The sequence below is a fragment of the Bubalus kerabau genome, chromosome 6 (genome assembly GCF_029407905.1).
Source record: "Bubalus kerabau isolate K-KA32 ecotype Philippines breed swamp buffalo chromosome 6, PCC_UOA_SB_1v2, whole genome shotgun sequence".
NCBI lineage: Eukaryota > Metazoa > Chordata > Mammalia > Artiodactyla > Bovidae > Bubalus > Bubalus kerabau.
In genome coordinates, this window is record NC_073629.1 from 66,902,298 (window position 1) to 66,910,313 (window position 8,016).

At 45.2% G+C, this 8,016-nt stretch overlaps 1 pseudogene; it reads left to right on the top strand.

The window, feature by feature from the left end:
• Positions 1-695: 695 nt before the first annotated feature.
• On the top strand, positions 696-1,460 carry LOC129656451 (surfeit locus protein 6-like; annotated as a pseudogene).
• Positions 1,461-8,016: the final 6,556 nt, after the last annotated feature.

The window sequence follows — 8,016 nt, forward strand, 5'->3', positions numbered from 1 at the left end:
TCCACCAGAAAGCAAGCTTAGGAAAGCATCTATAAAATTTCTACTTTTAAGAAACATAACTTTATGAAGATTCCTTTGTAACAAAGTAGCTACAGAATGCTTATATAATGAGGCAACTTGTCTTATGGGATTACTACCTACAAAAGAGCTAAGAGTTGGGTGCCATACTCTCAATACTTTCCTATAGCTAAGTAGCAAACTGCTACAAATTCGGCGGCTTTAAAAAATACCACTTATATGAGGGAGGGGATATGCATATACATATAGCTGATTCACTTTTTTGTACAGCAGAAACACATTTTTTCAATTAAAAAATAAGAATAATTTTTCAGAAGTACCACTTACCAGTGCACAGTTTTTTAAAAGTCCAGCATGGCATGGCTAGGTTTTCTATTTTCAGTATTACAAGGCTGTGATAGAGATGCTGGCCACCTTTTTCGGGAGCAAATCCGGTTCCAAACCCATTGTCGTTGCCAGAATTCAGTTCCTTGCAGTTGTAGGACTGAAGTCCCTATTTTCTAGGTAGCGGATGCCAACCTGGGAAGATTCTGCATTTAAAGTGGCTAGATGCGGTGGTTTTCAGCTGCGGGGGTGGGTTGGGGTGTGCGGATGCTGGCCTGGGACGCTGGACCCCAGCCCTTCTCCCCTCGAGTAAGAGTCCAAGCAAGCCCCCAGCGAGCCCAGGGCCTTCAGCCATGGGTTCTCTGCTTGCAAAGGATGCCTACCTGCAGAGCCTGGCCAGAAAGGTCTGCTCCCAGCTCAACCCAAGCCACAGAAGCACAAGTCTGCTGGCAAAACTCAAGTCTCAGAAACTGTTAGGCCCCCAAAAAAGGAAGAAAGAACAGGAGAAAGCATGGAGGAGAAGACTGCAGAGCCAACGACACGGGCCCCTGCAGAGAAGTCTCAGACCAGGAAGATGGCCTCAGCCACTGCAGACGGCCTGGCCCAAGAGCCGGACTCAGTCTGCCTTGGATGTCCTGGGACGGCACCTGCGTTAGAAAATACAGAAGGCTGGGGGCCAGGGCAGCGCCAAAGAGCTGTCTCCCCAGCTTTGAAGAAAAGATGGCAGAGAAAGCAGGAGCAGGACCCAAAGAGGAGCAGAAGGAAGGAGAGCAAAGGCGAAGGCAGCCTCTGTGGGAACTGAGGCCACAGAGACACCCGTGCCTGGGTTGCTCTTCAGTAAGGTGGAGGTGACCGAGGAGTAGCCCGCCAGCAAGAAGCAGGGCTGGAAGTAGAGGCAAAAACCGCAGGGGAACCTCACACCGCTGATGAGCAGGAACTACTGGCAGCACCCGCAGGCGCCACGGGCCGGGCTGGAAGGGCTGTGGGACCTGGACACGGGCAAGGCCGGGGAATTCAAGGGAAAAAGCGGTAAAAAGATCCACGACGCCAAACGCCTGCTACTGGAGGCCCCAAGGCGTCAGGTGCATGTGGGCGAAGCACCCTGGAGAAGATGCTGAGTAGACAGGACGGGCCAAGGCGGGGCAACGCCTAGACAAGGCCCCCAAGAAAGGCCGATTCTGTCCTGGAGCAGACCGGCCTGGCTTGAGGGCCAGGCAGCCAGATCCAGTCCCGCCACGACCCCAGCCCTGACCCAGGCCGAAAGTGGGCATTTGCCCTGCTTGCCTCTCCCACTTGTGGAGAGGGCTCAGGCTGCACGTGTAAAAGCACCTTCAGATCTGGGGGAGGGGTGACCCAGATCCGGCTTCCAGCCTCCTCTGGTGAGGTAGAAGTCTCCCTGAAAGTTGCAGGGTGGGGACAGGAAGCAGTGAGGAGAGAATGGGCATGTGGGAGGCACTTCCCTGGCCCAGTTTTCCTCTCCCGTGTCCATAGGATCAGCAGCCTTTGTGACTGCTGTGTCAGTCCAAAATTCGGTTGGAAAAGACAAAAATCAACTCCTGTAAGGCAGAGCTGAAGATGGAATTGACCGGTGGGTAACTGTGAGTAGGTAGGATCATCCTCAGGTGTGCCTGGAAGTGAATTATTCTATTTGTGGGCTTTCCTAGTGGCTCAGTAGTAAAGAATCCACCTGCCAATACAGGAGCCAATGCAGGAAGCCTGGTTTCCACCCCTGGGTTGGGAAGATCCCCTGGAGAAGGTAATGGCTACCCACTCCAGTATTTTTGCCTAGAGAATTCCAGGGACAGAGGAGTCTGATGGGCCACAGTCCGTGGCGTCACAAAAGAGATGGAGCAATTTAGTGATTAAAACACAACATACAACAGAACCACATTTATCTGTAAGTTGGGTAAAAATTAAAATTTAAGACAAGCATACACATTAAAAATATCCTAAGATAACTATTACAAGACAGAAACAATGTTACCAAACAATGAAGAAAAATGGAGTAGGATGGACGATATCAGTCTAGAAGAGAGGAAGAGTAGAACCTAGAACTAACCAAGGATTAGTTCTAGGAGGATGCAGAGTATGAGGGCAGAGTTAAGTCCAAGCCCACAGGCAATCAGAATGAATGCAGGACAAAACTCAGATGAATTTTATGGTATGTGGATTATATTTCAATAAAACTGTTAATCAAGAAAATAAAATGGTTAAGTGATTAGGTCAGGGCTACCTGAATAATCTCTTTCCAGTCACATGCATCATATAGCATGACCTAACATGCACAGAGTTGGACACGGCTGAAGCGACTTAGCAGCAGCAGCAACATGACCTAACCACAGGAGTAAAATCCATCAAACTCCCAGTCTGGGGAACTAAGCAGAGGAGGAGGTAGGAAATCTTGGAGGCTATCCTAGCACTCTGGTAGGAAGTGATATAGATTGAAAATATATGGCACACGTGATACATTGAACAAAAGAAACCAACACGAAAGAGTAAGTGCTGTTTGATTCCATTTTTATGAAGTACATAATAGGCAAAACTAGTCTATGCTGCCAGAAATCAAGATAGTAGTGACCCTTTTGGTCAAGGAGGGATGGAAATAATAGCACAGGGGAAGAAAGACTTACTCATTCAATAACTACACATTGAACACACCTACCAGAGGCTAAGTTAAGCGGATTCCATGGCAATCAAAATAAGCCTCTGTCTTCATGGAGCTTTAAAAATCTATCAGGGAAGACAGAGACCATTAGAAAAATATCTACCATAAATTGTGATAAGCATCACACTGGGGCAAGTGGGAGGTCCTCTGAAAGCATATGGCAAGGGGACCTAAATAGTTTAAGGGCTGCAAAAATGACTTTTAAATGGAGACCTGAATTAGGCAGGCAAATAAGGGAGTAATGGTTAACATAGTGACTTTGACTGTGAACTGATGATTACTTACCTGTAAGATGTGACTAAGAAAGGCCACGTGGTCTGCCTCTCCATCGTTGTGAGAATAGTCTCAAGGTGAGTAGAAACACCAGTCCTGCTCTAAACTGCACTGGTCAAGTAGTTCCCTTCTTGCTATGACATTTTGTGCTCTGGATATTCTTCCATAAAATGAACATTGACAAGATAGAGTTACTTGAAAAATAACCACCACATTGACACAGGAGCCTGAGTCCCTGTGAAAAGGAATACAGCAGAATGCACAGTGGCTTCTGGCTCAGGCTCTGGAATCAGACTGCCTGAATTGTCATCCCGTCTCCACCACCAGCCACATGTCCATGGTCGTTTACTGTCTGTAAGCCTCCACTTCATCAACTCTCAAGTAGGGGCAGTATTGCTACAGTGCTAAGAAATCTTTAGAGGATAGCTTTTTTAAAGAAAACAGAGGGACTTTACAGATGTCTTGAGGTGGAAGAAGCATAGTTGTGCAACACAGTGCTGATAGATTGTAAATGCATACAACAAAGAACTCTCTGGCCACACTTTCAGACTCACTAGCCATACCTACTTGTCACAGCCCAAACACAGAGAGCTCTTAAATGCTGTGCATTTGCACATCTCAGTACTTTCTTCTGGCACAGTTTACCCACCTTTGTTTGTCTGAAGAGCTTCTTTTCATCCTTCAAGTCTCAATTCACATGTTGCCCCATGGGGGAAGATTATCCTGACTGCACAAGCCGGAAGTGAATGATCACTTGTCCATGCTCTCATAGCACTCTGAATATCTCTAAAGTAACATATATCAGGTTATACCAAAATTGCTTATTCATACATTTATCTCCTCTTTATGAGCCTCTTGAGAGATGAGACCATACATAGAACTTGGCACATCAGATCAGATCAGATCAGATCAGTCGCTCAGCTGTGTCCGACTCTTTGCGACCCCATGAATCACAGCACGCCAGGCCTCCCTGTCCATCACCAACTCCCAGAGTTCACTCAGACTCACGTCCATCGAGTCAGTGATGCCATCCAGCCATCTCATCCTCTGTCATCCCCTTCTCCTCCTGCCCCCAATCCCTCCCAACATCAGGGTCTTTTCCAATGAATCAACTCTTCGCATGAGGTGGCCAAAGTACTGGAGTTTCAGCTTTAGCATCATTCCTTCCAAAGAAATCCCAGGGCTGATCTCCTTCAGAATGGACTGGTTGGATCTCCTTGCAGTCCAAGTTGGGACTCTCAAGAGTCTTCTCCAACACCACAGTTCAAAAGCATCAATTCTTCGGTGCTCAGCCTTCTTCACAGTCCAACTCTCACAACCATACATGACCACAGGAAAAACCATAGCCTTGACTAGACGAACCTTTGTTGGCAAAGTAATGTCTCTGCTTTTGAATATGCTATCTAGGTTGGTCATAACTTTCCTTCCAAGGAGTAAGCGTCTTTTAATTTCATGGCTGCAGTCACCATCTGCAGTGATTTTGGAGCCCAGAAAAATAAAGTCTGACACTGTTTCCACTGTTTCCCCATCTATTTCCCATGAAGTGGTGGGACCAGATGCCATGATCTTTGTTTTCTGAATGTTGAACTTTAAGCCAACTTTTTCACTCTCCACTTTCACTTTCATCAAGAGGCTTTTGAGTTCCTCTTCACTTTCTGCCATAAGGGTGGTGTCATCTGCATATCTGAGGTTATTGATATTTCTCCCGGCCATCTTGATTCCAGCTTGTGCTTCTTCCAGCCCAGCGTTTCTCATGATGTACTCTGCATAGAAGTTAAATAAGCAGGGTGACAATATACAGCCTTGACGAACTCCTTTTCTTATTTGGAACCAGTCTGTTGTTCCATGTCCAGTTCTAACTGTTGCTTCCTGACCTGCATACAAATTTCTCAAGAGGCAGATCAGGTGGTCTGGTATTCCCATCTCTTTCAGAATTTTCCACAGTTTATTGTGATCCACACAGTCAAAGGCTTTGGCGTAGTCAATAAAGCAGAAATAGATGTTTTTCTGGAACTCTCTTGCTTTTTCTATGATCCAGTGGATGTTGGCAATTTGTTCTCTGGTTCCTCTGCCTTTTCTAAAACCAGCTTGAACATCAGGAAGTTCACGGTTCACATATTGCATAAAAGAGAGCTGTTCTCTGAATGAATTGAATGAATGAATATTGATACCTTAAGAGGCAGCGAATTCCTGCCACCAGGTATATTTAAGCAAAGAAGAGACATTTGTTTAGCAAAAATGTACAGAAACGATTGAAGCATCTGATACTGAACCAGCTAACTACTAAACAGGACCCTCGAGTCCTTGGGGTTAGGTAAAGAAAACTGAGAATCACAAAAGCACAGAGAAGGAGCAGATGTATATTTGAGGAACAGAAAGAGGCTCAGTTTGGGTGAAAGAGGACAGGATGGAGATAGAACTGTAGTAAAAAAAAAAAAAAAAAAAAAAAGGTGATACACCCCAAATGGCAAAGGAACATCATTTAATAGGGGTACTGTTTAAGAGGAGTGGGGAGACTTCCCTGGTGGTCCAGAGGTTAAGAATTCACCTGTCAATGCAGAAGACACAGCTTCAATTCTGGGTAGAGTAAGATCCCACGTGCCACAGGGCAATTAATTACTGAACTGAGCTGAACAATTAACACCACAACTACTGAAGCCCATGTGCCCTAGAGCCCACGCTCCACAAGAGACACCATTGCAAGCAATGCAGCTGAAGAGTGGCCCCCGCTCACTGCAATTGGAGGGAACCCATACACAGTAATGAAGACCCAGTGAAGCCTTAAATAAATATCTTTTTAAAAAGAGGAGTAGGCAAGGTAAGGTATCCCTCATGGAATGATAAAGCCTACAGGGCCTAACAAGAGCAGGCTGCAGTTCCACAAGCACAACAGAAAAAGAAGTGGAGTTAACAGAACCCTGTGAAAGGGAGGTGTTGGGGTGCCTCGATTTGAGTCTTGGCTGAAGTAGAGGAATGGGATTTAGTCACTGTCAAAATCAGGGATGTACAGGAAGAGCGGGGAGGAATAAATATCCAGGCACTTCATCTTCCTCTGCTGTCACCCTCCAGCACCCTGCCAGTGCCTGTCAATGGCCACATCCAATGACAAGTCAGACAGCAAGGGAACTGGGGAAGGTAATCCACAGAAGGCAGCCTCCTGAATCCCAGAGCAGGACAGAGAAAGAGAAGCAGACAGTGATTTTGGTGGGTAAAGCCAGAGGGGCCACCAGGTGATGCATTTTACCCAGTGAATAGGAAATAGCTCCACCCTATTTCTTGTTTTCTGTTCAGAATGAGACTTTTTTTAATTAATATTTTCCTGAAATAAAAGAGTTATGACTGTCTGAGTCCTTCACTGTTTCCTGATACACAATGCAACAAAGCTTATTAGGTTGAGATTTACTTTTTTCTCCACTGCTTAATTAGAAGCTTAGCACCTCAAAGAGAATTATTTACAAAGCATTATCACTGAGCACATGAACCTTTAAAGATTTTTGACTCTCACAAATTCCTTGCCAGGCTTTTCAAAATTAAGGTGTAGAAGGAAAGAATATCTGAAAAAGGAAAAGGCTGAGTCACCACATACCTAGAAGCCCTTCACTTGCTTATGGCATTATGTACATCATCAGCAACAGGATTCAGCAAACCCTGACACTTCCTATTTTCAGACTGAAGGAGCAAATGATACAAAGCAGCAACACCATGTGTGTGAGAGTATGCTCCCCCCCACCCACCTGTGCTTGCACACACACACACACACACACACACACACACTTATTCTTTCTAACCTGTCATAAAGCAATCCTCTTTTCATGATTAGAGGCTGCATTCATGTTTAACTTCTGAAAATGAATCAAGTGTTCTTGAAAGTCTTGCCTGATTCCCCCACTCCACCAATACATCCACTCCCAAGGACAGCAGGAATACCAATTGGTCAACACATGGGCTTTTGCTTAGACTCAGGGCTGTGGTGCAGACAGATGCCCTCTGTGGAAAACAGCAAGGCCAATAAAGGCCAATGAGGTAAGAAACCACATGTACTCCTCAAACAGTAAATAACATTGTGTGGGTTTAATAAATCATTCTGTTATGAATCCAGTACACAGTATTTATCTTGCTACAAATATGTTTTGTTTCCTGACATCTTTTAAAAGAACAGTTTGATGACAGCAAACACTTTCTTTAATCTTCCTGATAGTAGTACCCAGAGCTGTTTTTGATACTGAGAACTGCACAAATAAATTGCCCACATCATATCCTGGTGCAATCTAAATCTCTGATTTAACTATGCTGTTTTCTTGTCTTTCAAATAGACATGCTACAGCCGCTTTCCCAGTGAAGTCCAGTGCAAAGAGGGAGAGGTGTGCCAAAGAGGCCCGAGAGATGGACGTTTCCTCAGTGTGGGTAAGAGAACAGGCTGGAGGCAGGGGAGGGCGGCTGGAGCCCTGTGGATCCACACGCTGTGACCATCATTCAGGTAACTGCTCTTTCTTCATCTTCTGAGGGGGTGGTTCTTGGCTGCTGGCTTAACTTTCAGAAAGTACCCTCCTTCTCCAGGCTTCCTGGATCAACTTCTACTTTTGCATCTTCTTTTCATTAGTAAAAAAGAAAGGAGTCACCACTGGAAAGCTCTGAGATTCAGAGGAAGTGAGTAAACAGCATTTTTATTTTTCCTTCAATGGAATATAAGTTCCTCAAGAGGAGAAGAAGAGTACAGGTAATTATATATAATTATA